This window comes from Anomaloglossus baeobatrachus, chromosome 4 (genome assembly GCF_048569485.1).
Source record: "Anomaloglossus baeobatrachus isolate aAnoBae1 chromosome 4, aAnoBae1.hap1, whole genome shotgun sequence".
NCBI classification, from domain to species: domain Eukaryota; kingdom Metazoa; phylum Chordata; class Amphibia; order Anura; family Aromobatidae; genus Anomaloglossus; species Anomaloglossus baeobatrachus.
Window position 1 is genome coordinate 118116353 of NC_134356.1, and position 15486 is coordinate 118131838.

Here is a 15486-nt window from a genome sequence, read left to right on the forward strand (position 1 = left end):
AGCCTTCAGCCGTATGGCTTTATCTGGCTGGTATTAAATTTGGGGGGAACCGCACGCCGGTTTTTTTAATTATTTATTTATTTATTTCTATACTCCATAGTGACACGCCCACCGGCTGCTGTGATTGGGTGCAGTGAGACACCTGTCACTCAGCGTGGGGGCGTGTCTCACTGCAACCAATCATAGGCGCCTGTGGGCGGGGAAAGTAGGGAATACGAAATTGTTTAATGAGCGGCCGGCTTTTTCAAAATAGTAAAAGCCGCCGCAGCAGTGTGAATGCTGTGCAGTGCTGCGCCGGGGATCGGGGATTGGTGAGTATGAGAGAGGGGGGGGAAATGATCGACAGACTGTGAGAGAGGGACAGAGATAGTGACGGACCGACAGAGAGAGAATAGAGACCGAGAGGGAGAGACCGACTGACAGAGAATAGTGATTGACAGATATTGTGACACCGATCGTTTCCAGTGTTTTAAGTCCCCTTTACACACTGAGACTTTGCTGCACAGCGGGAAACAAAGGACCAAAGAATGGTCCTGAACGATTTGTAGCGATCAGCAACTTCACAGCAGGGGCCAGGTCGCTGATGTGTTTCACACACTGAAATGTCGCTGGGGAGGTCGCTATTACGTCACAAAACCGGTGACGTTACAGCGATGTCGATTGCGATGTTGCAGTGTGTAAAGCCACCTTAATGTTGCGGGGGGGGGGAGCAGGCCACGGCCAGGGGGGAGCTACTTGAGACACTCAGATCTGGGATTGTGGCTGTGGCTCAAGTGGCAGCCGGATCCGGGGCTTTTGCAGCAGCCCGTCGCCCACAACTTAATAAAGGGGATATTTACAGGGGAAGAGTTTGTCAGTGATGCCACCCGTGGGTTGCGGTGATGGTTAGTAACACCGCCATTGCCTTTGTATGGGACGCCCGGGGCTAATGGAGCGGAGAAGCAGGATGGTATCCCCTCCACGTGTAGGGGAGATGTTGTCCTGGGGCCTAGGTGTAGGTGAAGTGCCTGGGGCGCCGTCTGCAGGCTGGACCGGATGACACCAGTGTACTCACTGTTGTTGAATAAACCACACAAAGTCCAAGTAGTAAACCAAGTGCCGGATACCGGTAGCCTCCGGAGGGGTGTGCTCGGGTCCCGCACACCGGTTGACAGGACAGGGGCCCTTCCTCCTGAACTTTTGTGTTTTTGTCTTGTGAGTTGACTAGTCCGCATGAAACGGGAAAAGTCCGCTCCCAGTGTCTTTGCTGTGGGAGCTGTTGCCTGCGAGATCTGACCCTTGGGATTTTTGCAGGCACTTGCAGACGCCCTATTCCCTGCGTTGGGCTTCTGTCTCGCTCTATCTGGGCTCACTAGTGGGACAAGACGTGGAATTGACAAGGGGCTTGAAGCTGTCCCCTAGGGTCCAGGCACCCCGACTGTGCACGGCCTCTGGACCGGATTCCCGCTGTCGGCACCGGCGGGCTACAAACCTGCCCCGATCCACTTAAGGTCTCCCGTGACCGGATCTCCGTCACCTGTGGCCCTGCTCTGCTGTCTGCCACCTAGTCAGCTCAGGTAGTCCGATAGTCCAGGAGCTACAACCCCCGACTACCACTTCACTCCTCTCACTTCCTCTGCTAGACTCTTTCTGCTTCTCGGTCTGACTCAGACTCACTTGTTTCCTTGTTTCCTCCCCTGACACCTCAGGACCCCTAGGTGGGCGTCACCATCTCCCTGGCCCCGTCCACTGGTGTGTCCCTATTGTCCTGGGGGGGTGACTAGGCTTTGTGGCTGGTGTTTGTACCTGTGTGTGGGGTGGTGTTGGTAGGACAAGGAGGAGGGGATCCTGCATCTTGAAGATGGATGCAGTCTCCTGTGACAACCTGGTGTTGCCAGGGCGTCACACTCCCCCTTGGTAAACCACAGCCCGTCCTCGGGCTGTCCGGCACTGGTATTTATTTTTCTGGAACTGTAAACGTAGAAAAAGGGTAAAAGCATAACATGTAAACATTAGAGCAATAAAACATTTCTTCCCTTTACAGGGAGGCACTTTTCTTAAACGTTGCATGAATGTGTCTTCTCCCTTCAACCCGCCACCCAAAACACCTGAACCCCTGGTGCCACCGCTAACTCTGATGTCACACCACCCCGAGTTCCTTACAGTGTCCTTGGTGACAGGATAGAAGTCCCTTCCCCACCAGTCCACCCCAAAGAGTTCCACAGTCCCAGAACCCTCTGGCCTTGAGGTTAGCCACCGGTTTTGTTAGTGACTGGGCCTCAGCCGACTCTACCGCAGGCTCTTCCTCCAACCAATCCTCTCCAGCGGATGTTACAGTCCTGGTGGTGGGGAAACAAGAAGGCAAATGTGGAGTATATACAATAACCCAAGAAAGTTTTTGGGCAGCCTCTGCCAGTCCTGAGGCCATGGTCCATAACAACAGGGAAAAGCTTGGTTAACTGGGAAAGGGGGGTAGCCAGGTTCTGCTACCTATTACTCCTTCTTTTCATACAAATGACAGTGGGAGGAGAGGCATGGCTCTTCATTGACCACTACTCACTTCTTGACATCCAGGGCAAACCACCCTCGCTCTCCACAATGCCTGGTGTAGCCGACCATATCTCCGGGTTCCAGATTCCTGTCTGGATGGCCGGTCGGTAGATAAGGGGCTACATCACTCCGGGACACAAATATCTCGGCTTCCAGTCCTGGCTCGTAGATGAACCCCCACCCTTTTTGGGGGTCAAAATGGCGGACCTGTCCTTGGTACGTCAGGACCCTGACCCGGAAAGTAGCCTGCCGGAGACAATCCTTCTCCTGGTAGGTTCGGCCAACCACATCCGCCCTTTTCTTCTCTCGGGCAGCTATCTCTTTGCGGAGCCATTGCTGCTGCTGCTCCCAGTACTGGGCATGGTTTCCGTGCTCCTCCTCCTGCGCAGGAGCCAGGCCCACTCGGATGCCCTCGTGGGCCCCAACGATTGGTGGCCTGCTCCGCTTCCCTGCAGGAACACGCCAGCTGCTCCTCAGCCGGGTTGTGGTGCTTGGGAGCTGTTGGTGCTGCAGTTGGGGTGTAGATAAGAACAGGTGCCGCCTCCGTAGCGGCTGGGTGGATAGCCGGGGCCGACGTCATCACCGGTGCAGCCAGGCTCGGGGCCGGGATGTACGTCACAGGCGGTGCGGCCTGGCTCGGGGCCGGGTATGTCGTAAGCGGTGTCGGGGCGATGGTGTCGGTAAGGCCGGAGGGCCCAGCAACTGGGTCCTTCCCCGCAGATGGTACGGGCTCCGCTGCCACGGACTGAGGCAGCGGGTCGGTCGGGGCGTTGGCTGCGGACACGGGCGACGAGGGAGGCGGCGTGGCGGACGGGAGCAGACCGGACCCCTCAGCCGGGCAGGCCGGCTCTTGGGAAACATAGAGGTGTGGGTCACTGCTAACCCGCTCCTCCAAGGCAGCAATCACCGGCTGCGTTCACTGGAGGTGGGCGGAGCTTCAGACTCGCGCTCTTTTTGGGGATGAAGAAGGTGAGATTGTTGTTTTTGGCGCTAAAATGGCAGGCAAGATGTCAGCAGTCCAAAAATTTCAGCGTTTCACGGATCGACAGTCCAGAAAAAGGCGCACTTCACCCAGGTTAGTGGATGGGGTAAGTATCCTGTTCATAACGCCAAGGTTTCTCGCAGGCGGGGGTGCAGGCCACGGCCAGGAGGGAGCTACTCGAGACGCTCAGATCCGGGAGCGTGGCTGTGGCTCGAGTGGCAGCCGGATCCGGGGCTCTTGCAACAGCCCGTCGCCCACAACTTAATAAAGGGGGTATTTAGAAGGGAAGAGTTTGTCAGTGACGCCACCCATGGGTTGCGGTGATGGTTGGTAACACCGCCGCTGCCTTTGTATGGGACGCCCGGGGCTTATGGAGCGAGGCAGCAGGATGGTATCCCCTCCACGGGTAGGGGAAGTGTTGTCCCGGGGCCCAAGTTTAGGTGGAGTGCAGTGCTGGAGCGCCGTCTGCAGGCTGGACCGGATGACACCGGTGTACTCACTGTTGTTGAATAAACCACACAAAGTCCAAGTAGTAAATCAAGTGCTGGATACCGGTAGCCTCCAGAGGGGTGTGCTCGGGTCCCGCACATCGGTTGACAGGACAGGGGCCCTTATTACTGCACTTTTGTGTTTTTGTTAAATATAGGGATCCCCATACAGCAGTATAGAAAGTTATACTGGGCATGGGTTAGCCCAAGTTGGTCAGTAAGACCATTGCACAGACTCAAAGAGACATTTTAAAATGAAAGAACAAGAGTCATGTAATGCCAAAAAAGCGGGTGTAATTTTATTATTATAATTATTATGTGCAGCCAGCAAAAAAGAAGAAGATAAAAGCATAAGGGATGTGAAACATAAGCAGGACAGTCATACAGATAATGTTAAGAAGTGACCAATTACATAAGCATAATATGCGGGGTAATGTCGGAACGAATTATCAAGGGCAATAAAGTGCAAGTGCATATATAATGAATGCCCATCCAGACATCCCCAATAAACAGCTAGAATCAGGTCAAATCACTAAGTGTAACAGTTGTTATAGCAAAGATAAAGTGGCCAGTGCATCTAAAATGGCCACTGCATAGTCCTGAGTATGTGAGAAAAGAGCTCCCCCATACACCACCAACATACGTTTTTCTCCTCTTTGGGATAAGGTGCCCAAATTCGGCTTCCTCAGGGAGGGAGAAGGCAGCGCCATGCTCGTTGTGTCGAGGGTTTTTTTTATTGTAGTGTGCCCGCTAATTTCCGCATCTGTCACTTCCTCAGATGACGCGCACACGCGTCAGTGGCGTCATGGTGGGGGCGGGCCAGCCGTCAAGCGGCAATGCGCACGCACGGGAGCGGGGACATCCCGCCCCCGCGAGAGCGCAGCCGCCGTTGCGACGGCGGGCGCGCCACCAACAGGAGGACACAGGCGCGCTGCGCGTGCAGAGGTGTGTGAGCATGTGTGTGAGATGTAAACACAGGGGCTGGACTGTGACTCACTACAAAATGAGGTAAAGAAATTCTTAACAACATAAATTACAGACATAGAGGCATTATAAATATAATATGGATATAGAAACCAAATCCCGAGACTGGCTTGATTGTTGTCATGGTACAATAAGTCCGGAGGAGGTGAGAATCCAGTTTCAAAAAAAGAAGAGGGGCAACAGTCCAAGTAGACAGAATGCTGGAAATATACATAAAAAGCATGTAGATTACAAAGCTGGGCGCAAAAAATAGATGTATGGATTTTGTCATGATCCAGAAAAAAAAAACAACATGGCAAGTAATGAGAGAGAGAAAGGGAAAGCACAGCAATAAAATAGTAATAAAAACAACAATAAATAAAGACAAAACACACACAAACCCTATGATGGATATAAAATCCACCCGGTGATGATGAAATGTAAAATCAAAAATGTCAGAGGAACGGGGCACAGCTCATTGTTTCATTAAGTCCCTTTGGGACCAGCGTATCCTGGATCCTGGGTTTTTTTTCTGTATCATGAAAAAATCCATAACTGCTTATGTGTTTCACATCCCTTATGCTTTTATCTTCTTCTTTTTTGCTGGTTGCACATAATAATTATAATAAAAAAGTAGGTGTAATTTTATTGGCATTACATGACTTTTGTGTTTTTGTCTTGTGTGTTAACTAGTCCGCATGAAAAGGGAAAAGTCCGCTCCCGGTGTCTTTGCTGTGGGACCTGTTGCCCACGAGATCTGACCCTTGGGATTTTTGCAGGCACTTGCAGACGCCCTATCCCCCACGTTGGGCTTCCATCTCGCTCTATCTGGGCTCACTGGTGGGACAAGACGTGGAATCTTGTCCCCTGCTGGCTAATTGACAAGGGGCTTGAAGCTGTCCTCGCCCTAGGGTGCAGGCACCCCGACTGTGCACGGCCTCTGGACCGGATTCCCGCTGTGGGCACCGGCGGGCTACAACCCTGCCCCAGTCCACTTAAGGTCTCCCACGACCGGATCTCCGTCGCCTGTGGCCCTGCTCTGCCATCTACCACCTAGTCAGCTTAGGTAGTCCGATAGTCCAGGAGCTACAATCCCCGACTACCACTTCACTCCTCTCACTTCCTCTACTAGACTCTTTCTGCTTCTCTGTCTGACTCAGACTCACTTGTTCCCTCCCCTGACACCTCAGGACCCCTAGGTGGGCGTCACCATCTTACTGGCCCTGTAAACTGGTGTGTCCCTATTGTCCTGGGGGTGTGACTAGGCTTTGTGGCTGGTGTTTGTACCTGTGTGTGTGGTGGTGTTGGTAGGACAAGGAGGAGGGGATCCTGCATCTTGAAGATGGATGCAGTCTCCTGTGACAACCTGGTTTTGCCAGGGCATCACACTAACATTTCTATAATCCCCCCACTCGTCCTCCTCCAGGGTTGAAGAAACACCATGGAGAAGCTGCAGGAGAAGAAGCCAGCAACAGCCAAGGGTAAGTGAACCCCCAACACAGCACTAGTGATCCTGAACTCCAACCCAGCACTAGTGCTACTAACCCCCAACCCAGCACTAGAGTTACTAATCCCCAACCCAGCACTACAGCACTACTGCTTGTGCCCCCCAACCTAGTACTAGTGAGCTCCTCTGGTCACCGGCCCCTGCATACTTTGCACCACGGATTCCTGATTTTATTCCCCAATCAGGAATCCAAAATGAGACTGCCAACCTCACAGAACTAGACTTTTTGAAAGTCTTTTTCTCTGACCAGTTTGTAAGTTTCATGGTGGTGCAAACCAATTTGTACGCAGAATGTTTTTTTGCTCAAAAGCCTGCGTCATCATTTTCTGATTGGTCTCCCATTGACGCAGTGGAAATTATGAAGTATTGGGGTCTAGTTCTTCACATGAGGTTGGTGAAGAAGCCTGAAATCTGCCAATACTGGAGTGTAGATATTTTATATAACACTACAGTATTTCGCATGGTGATGATCCGTAAGCGTTTTGAGGCCATTCATACATTTTTCCGTTTCAGGGACAATTTGGAGTATCTTCCTTCCCCAAGATGACCCAAATTTTGAACAACCTCTCAAAATTTGTCCAGTCATCGATCACTTCAGTAACAAGTTTGCTGAAGTGTGCATTCCCCAAAGGGAAATCTATGTGGATGAAACACGCATCCTCTTTAAGAGGAGGCTGGGATTCTATCAGTACCTGCCCAACAAGAGGGTCAGGTACGCGATCAAACTGTACAAACTGCGAAAGTACCTCAGAGTACACCCACAGTTTTAGAGTTTACAAAGGGAAAGACACCCAGTTCAAACCCCCGGAATGCCCACTTGCTCTGGGGGTGAGTGGGAAAATCATGTGGGACTTACTGCACCAACTGATGGATAAGGGTTATCACCTGTATGTTGGTAACTTTTATACCATCATCCCATTCTTCAAGTCCCTCTCTGCCGGAGCTACCACAGCATGCGGTACTGTGCGCAGAAACCAGAGGGGCCTCCCGATGTGGTTAACTGGGCAGCTGCTCCGAAAGGGCCAGAGCAGAGCCCAGTGTAGCGACAACATGCTTGTGGTAATGTTCAAGGACAAGACGGATGTCTTTTTTCTTGACCACAATCCATGGATTCCATGGACTTTGCCCTGGGGTACAACCAATACATGAGGGGAGATGATCTCTCTGATCAAGTCCTCCAGCCCTACAGTGCAATGTGAAAGGCTAAGGTGTGGTACAAGAAGCTGGCCGTGCACATCGTACAGATGGCACTATACAATGCATGTGTGCTATCATGATGTGCAGGCGTCACCGACATCTTCCTTCAGTTTCAGGAGGTAGTGATCAAGGCCCTGATGTTTGGAGATTAGGAGGCAGCAGGCCCTAGTACCTCTGGAACTGAAGGTAGTCTTGTTGTACCAGGGCAACATTTCCCGGGTGAGGTCCCTCTAACAGCAAGGACAGGGAGTGTGCTATAGGAGAGGGATTAGAAGGGACACCACATGGCAATACGACACCTGCCCCAACAAACCTGGACTGTGTGTGAAAGACTGCTTCAGAATATACCATAACCTAACCATAACATTACCAGAACATGCCAACCTGATGTACTCAAAAACTCACCAGAAAAAAGCCACCAGCCAACTCAGGTCAAAATAGCAAATGCACTTGCAGGATGCAGCCGGCCCCCCATGAACCTGAATTCGCTGGTGGCTTTTGTTCTGATGAGTTTTTTTGGGTTTTTTTGCAACCTGACGTACTCCCCACAACTCACAGAGCACTAACAAAATAAAACACTCACACATGGCAACCTGACATACTCCCCACAACTCACACAGCACAAACAAAAAAAAAAAGCACTCGCAGATGCCAACCTGATATACTCCGTAAACGCGCACATGCCAACCTGCTCTGCGATACATCTTTCCCTCAACATCCAGATTCCTCATGCTCTGCATCTTTCCCTCAGCCCCAACCATGCTTATGCTATGCTATTCATCTTTTCCTCAGCAACCAGCTTTCTCATGCTCTGCTTTACATCTTTCTCTCAGCACCCAGCTTTCCAATATTCTGCTTACATCTTTCCCATGCTCTGCTATACATCTTTCCATCAACACCCAGTTTTTCCATGCTCTGCTATACATCTTTCCCTCAGCTCCCGACTTTTCCATGCTGTACTATACATCTTTCCTTCAACACCCGACTTCCCCATGCTCCACATCTTCCCTAAGCATCAAATTTTATCATTCTCTGCTAAACATCTCTCAGCAATACATCTTTTCATCAGCATCCAGATTTCCCATGCTCGGCTATACATCTTTCACTCAGCAACCAGCTTTCCCATGCTCTAGTGTACATCTTTCCCTCAGCAACCAGCTTTGCCATGCTTTGCTTTTACCTCAGCACCCAGCATTCCTATACTCTGCTATACATCTTTTCTGCAGCACCTGGCTATATCATTCTCTACTATATATCTTTCCCTTAGCACCCAGATTTCCCATGCTCTGCTATACAACTTACCCCCAGGCATCTAGCTTTCCCATGCTCTGCTATACATCTTTCCCTGAGCACTAGCTTTCCCAAGCTCTACTATACATCTTTCCCTCAGCATCCAGCATTCTCATGCTCTGCTATACATCTTTCTCTAAGCACCCAGCTTTTCCATGCTCTGATATACATCTTTCACTCAGCACCTAGCTTTCCCATGCTCTGGTTTACATTGTTTCCTCAGCAAACAGCTTTCCTTCAGCACCCAGCATGCCTAAATCTGCTAAATATCTTTTTCTCAGCACCCAGCTGTCCCATGCTCTGCTATTCATCTTTTCCTCAGCATCCAGCTTTCCCATGCTCTGCTATACATCTTTCCCTCAGCAGCCAGCTTTCCCATGCTGCGCTATACAGCTTACACTCAGGTACCCAGCTTTCAAAAGCTCTGCTATGCATCTTTCCCTCAGAAACAAGCATTTCCATACTCTGCTATACATCTTACGCTCAGGCATCCGGCTTTCCCATGTTCTGCTATACCTCTGCTCTTTACCTCAGCACCCAGCTTACCATGTCTCCTTCAGGACCTGGCTTTCCCATGTTCTGTTTTTCATAAAACTGTGCTGCATGAAAAGATGATTATGGCACATATATGGTTATCCAAAGGTTATACATATATATCAAATAAAGTGCTTATCAATGTAAAAATCATGTGTTAAGCGGGCTTTACACGCTGCGACATCGCTAGCGAGCGATAGCACCCGCCCACGTCGGTGGCGCGTCACGGGGTGATCGCTGCCGTAATGAACAATATCGCTACGGCAGCGTCACACGCAATTACCTGTTCACCGACGTCGCTGTGACCGCCAAACAAATCTCTCCTTTAAGGGGGAGGTTTCTTCGGCGTCACAGTAGCGTCACTAAGCGGCCGCCCAATAGAAACGGAGGGGCGGAGATGAGCGGCCGGAACATCCCGCCCACCTCCTTCCTTCCTCATTAGCGATAGCGATGTGTGCTGCCGCAGGAACGACAAACAACCTGCATTCCAAACGAGGAATGATTTTTTAAAAATGAACGATGTGTACACGATGAACGATTTCACACCTTTTTGCTATCGTTACTGATCGCAAAAAGGTGTCACACACAACGATATCGCTAATGAGGTCGGATGTGCGTCACCAACACCGTGACCTCGACGATATCTCTTTAGCGATATCGTTGTGTGTAAATGGGCCTTTACACAATATATAGTATATGTAATCAAAGGAAAACTATTATGTTGCCACAGAGGAAAAGGGTTGGTATAAAGTGTCATGTGCAACAAAGGGTTAAATAACCATAAGTAAATAGATGTCTAGTCATGTATAAATGCACACAAACACCTAATCACGAACCAGTGATCAGTACTAACGCCATCTAGGTGCTGGCGCTTTAAAAAGTGTAAAAAGTCAGAAAGTACATTTTACCTGATTAATGCACCAGGCACCAGGCTATGGGTTGTGACGCCTTTCCCTGACGCTCACGTTTTGGCGTTTCCTTCTTCAAAGGAAGATACCGCTGCTTCATAGATCCCATACAGCGCTTTACAAATACATAGCAGTGGACACCGCTTTCAATAGAGGCTTATCTTGCAGCACATATCTAGTCTATATATATAATTGCCTTATTCTGTCTGTCTGTCTGTCTTGCTCCAAAATTATGTCGTTACAGTGACAACCGTTGCATTGGCTGCTCGCCTCGGCTCCGCCCCCCGCACGGATTGGCCGCTCGCCCAGGCTCCGCCCCCCGCACGGATTGGTCGCTCGCCCCGGCCCTCCGCACGCATCGCCCGCTCGACCACGCCCCTTCCCCCGAATTCAAACGAAGCCCCGACTCCAAGGTGACTACTGCAACCCAGCCCCGACATAGCCTTGCGATGCTGGGATCGTGACGGAGCCGGCGTACGCTGGTAACGATGATACACATCGGGTAACTATGGGAAGCGCTTCCCTTAATTACCCGATATGTATCATGGTTACTAGCTTACCCCGGCTCCTGTAACACATGTGCAGGGAGCCGGCATACGCTGACGCCTCGCCCGCTCGGACCCGCCCACGGCACACGTTGGCCCGCTCAGCCCCGCCCCCGGTGAACCGCTTGGCCCCGCCCCCGACACACGTTAGCCCGCTCGGCCCCGTCTGTGTGTAAGTTTTTTCGGTTCTGTTTTTTTGGGGGGTGCGGATATTCGCTGTCAGTGCGACCGTGGTTTTCATTCCATACTCGACATTTCCCAAAAGTAAGAACTTGACAGAGGAGAATGGCACAAGGACTGGAGTAATATTTCTGCACTACAACTCCCAGCATTAGTGCTGAGTGCAGATGATAGGAATCAGCTGGAGGAGAAAAGGGCAAGGAGCAGATAAGAAAAAAAGAAGAAGAAGAGACAGAGGTAAACAGGAGGGGAATGAGGAAGAGGAGACATCAATCCCCTGCACCTGGGGGAAGGTGGGCAGCAGCCACAGGGGGCAGCAGGGCACAGCACTGGGGCAGCAGCCAAGGGGCACCATGGGCAGGCACAACACTCCACACACACACTGGGAACCACAAACCCCGCCCTACACAGACACACACACAGACAACACCCAACACACAAACCCCGCCCTACACAGACACACACACAGACAACACCCAACACACAAACCCCTCCCTACACAGACACACACAGAGCACACAAAACCCAACACACAAACACCGCCTTACACAGACACACACACAGACAACGCCGCACACACACAACACCCAACACACACAAATATACGCACATACCGCGCAACACACACACATTGCACAAAACATACCTCCCCAAAACACACACACACCTACACAAACCGCGCAACACAGAGCACCACACACAGACAATGCTGCAGACACACAGCGCTCCACAATCAACGTAACACACACAATGCAACACACAAAAAACACCGCTCTCACACACCCCCACACCCAGACAACACCCAGAACATTTACAGCGCCCCACACAAGCACTTGGCAACTACACACAACAACATCTTTATATATATATAACAAAAATCATACATTAACTACACAATAAATTCTAGAATACCCGATGCGTTAGAATCGGGCCACCATCTAGTGCTTTATAAATACATAGCAGTGGATACCGTTTGCAGTAGAGCCTTATCTCACAAGTGCATTCCTAATAGCGCTTTGCACATGTTCCCTACTCAAGGAATTTCTATGCTTTGAAGGTATAATGCATTTGTTGGTCATTGACAAAGGCCATTTTCTGGTCCAAAACGTCTGATAAACTAAAGGGTACTTTACACGCTGCGATATCGGTACGGATATCGCCAGCGTGCGTACTCGCCCCCGTCGGTTGTGCGACACGGGCAAATCACTGCCCGTGGCGCACAACATCGCTAACACCCGTCACACAGACTTACCTTCCCTGCGACATCGCTCTGGCCAGCGATCCGCCTCCTTTCACACGGCAGCCATCCAATAGCAGAGATGGGGCGGAGATGAGCGGCCGGAACATGCCGCCAACCTCCTTCCTTCCTCATTGCTGGTGGACGCAGGTAAGGAGATGTTCGTCGCTCCTGCGGTGTCACACATAGCGATGTGTGCTGTCGCAGGAACGACGAACAACATCATACCTGCAGCAGCAACGATATTAAGGAAAAGAACGACGTGTCAATGAGCAACGATTTTTCAAGTTTTTGCGCTCGTTGATCGTCGCTCATTGGTGTCACACACTGCGATGTCGCTAACGGCGCTGGATGTGTGTCACTAACGATGTGACACCGACGATATATCGTTAGCGATGTTGCAGCGTGTAAAGCAGCCTAAAGCCTGCTTTACACGTTGCAATTTCGCATACGATATCGTATGCGATTTGCAATGCCTCCATCGTATGTATGGCACGTTCAATTTGTTGAACGTGCCGCACAAACGATTAACCCCCGTCACACGTACTTACCCGTCCATACGACCTCGATGTGGATGGCGAACATCCACTTCCTGGAGTGGGAGGGACGTTCGGCATCACATCGATGTCACGCGGCAGCCAGCCAATAGAAGCGAAGGGGCGGAGATGAGCGGGACGTAAAGATTCCGCCCACCTCCTTCCTTCCGCATTGCTGGCTGGGAGCCGCAGGACGCAGGTAAGATCTGTTCATCGTTCCCGGGGTGTCACACACTGCGATGTGTGCTACCCTGGATACGATGAACAACCTGTCGTTCATTTTTTGAGGAATGAACGACGTGCATGCGATGAACGTTTTAACGTTCAATCGCAATCGCACGTAGCTGTTACATGCTACAATGTACCTTACGATGCCGGATGTGCGTCACTTACGACGTGACCCCGCCGACACATCGTAAGATATATTGTAGCGTGTAAAGCGGCCTTTAAGACTGAATGTTTTTAAACATTTTCCAAGTTTTTCACTTTAATCTGGGAGTGCCTCTTTCTATTATTATACATCATTCCCTCAGCACTCAGCTTTCCCTTGCTCTGCTATACATCATTCCCTCAGCACCCAGCTTTCCCTTGCTCTGCTATACATCCTTCCCTCAGCAGCCAGCCTATTCATGCACTACTATTTATCTTTGCTTCAGCACCCAAATTGCCCAAGCTCTGTTATACATCTTTCTCCCGGCACCCAGCTTTTCCATGCTCTACTATACATCTTTCCCTCAGCACCTTGCTTTCCATGCTCTGCTAGACATCTTTTCCTCAGTATTCAGCTTTACCATGCTCTGCTATACATCTTTCCCTCCGCACCCAGTATTCATATGCTCTGCTGTACATCTTTCTCTAAACACCCAACTTCCCCATGCTTTGCTATACATCTTTCCCTCAGCACTAGCTTTCCCATGCTCTACTATACATCTTTCCCCCAGCATAAAGCTTTCCCATGCTCTGCTACTCATCTTTCTCTATGCAGCCAGCCTTCCCATGCTTTGCTATACATCTTTCACTCAGCACCCAGCTTTCCCATGCAATGCTATACATCTTTCCCTCAGCATCTGATTTTCGCAGGGTCTGCTATATATCTTTACCTCAGCATCCAGCTTTCCCATGCTCTGCTATACATCATCGTGTGAAAGATAAAATCTGTATAACATCCTATATGACACCTAATACAAACATGTAGTAATACATTATCTTTATTCTATTTAGAATATAGAAGGCAACATCCTTCTGTATAATCTTGTTGTATATATAAACATGTGAACCTATGTATATCAATTAGGTGAAAAAGAGGTAGAGAAAGATAGGTAGAGGAAAGGAGAGGAAAAAGGGGAAGACAAGGGGAGAATGGGGGAAGGAGGGGAAATTCTGTGACGTGATACCGCACCACCTCTTTATCAGGGAATCCATCCCAACTTCTTGAGTATTTATTGTGATAACACACCTGTAAGTAGCCAAGTTTGGAATTGCTGTGTCTCTCTGAATTGGAGCCACAGATACCAAGCAGAGAAACACAGGGAGTCTCTCCTTTCGTCAAAAGCTCTCATCTCCTCTAGACGCCGCAGATTATCTACACCCAGTCTGCTCTCCTCAATGTACAGGGGGACCTCCAATGCCTTGGTATGATTTGCCTCATTGAAATCATGAAGTACGAAAGCAGACCTCTCTTCGCCTTGGAGACTGTCCCCGTGTACATTGACAAGAGAGCTATTTCTGGCGATGGTGCCATGCCCGTGTGATGTAAATGATTATAGAGAGCAAAAACATCTTTCCAGAGTCCCTGTATCCCCGGGCAGGTCCACCAAACATGTAGCATTGTGCCCACTGAGGTCTGGCACCTCCAATAAGTGTCCGATACCTCTGGGAACATTTTGTGTAATCTGGTGGGTGTCCTGTACCACCGTGAGAGGATTTTATAATTGAGTTCCTGCAATCTACAAGAAATGGTGGATTTATGTGTTAAGTTAAATGACTTATGCCATTGTGCTTTGGGAAAAGTATGACTCAATTCTGATTGCCAATGTCTAACGTAATCAGCCAGGTCGCCCCCCAGGTACTGTCATGTTGTAGATTATTGAGACTATGTGAGGAGGTGTTTCTTGAAGGAGGCATAGCTTTTCAAATGGAGTCAGATCCCTATGTAGCTCAGATCCCGGGGCCAGAGAGTCTATGAAGCTGCATAGTTGTAGGTATTGAAACCAATGACTTGGTTCCCTTGGCCAGTCTCCAAGCAGGGACATCAATGATTTGAAACCCTGTTGGGTAATTGCGTCTTTAACCCGTGGGATCCCTCTTATCGGCATTGAAATGAGACTGGGATGAGGCTCGTGAAGCCAACACTGGAACGCGGGGTTGCCCACCAGAGGCGTCATAGGACCCGGTACTCCTGTCAATCTATATCGTCTATTAGCTTTCCTCCACGCGGTAGCCAAAGATAAGAGAATCGGGGAAACTCCCAGGGTCTCCAGATCAGTTCTAGGTGACAACCAGAAGATTCCTTGTGTCATAGTCGGGCATAGGTCACACTCAATCTCCACCCACAATTTTCTGTCTTTATTGTGAAGATCCAGTATGCAGC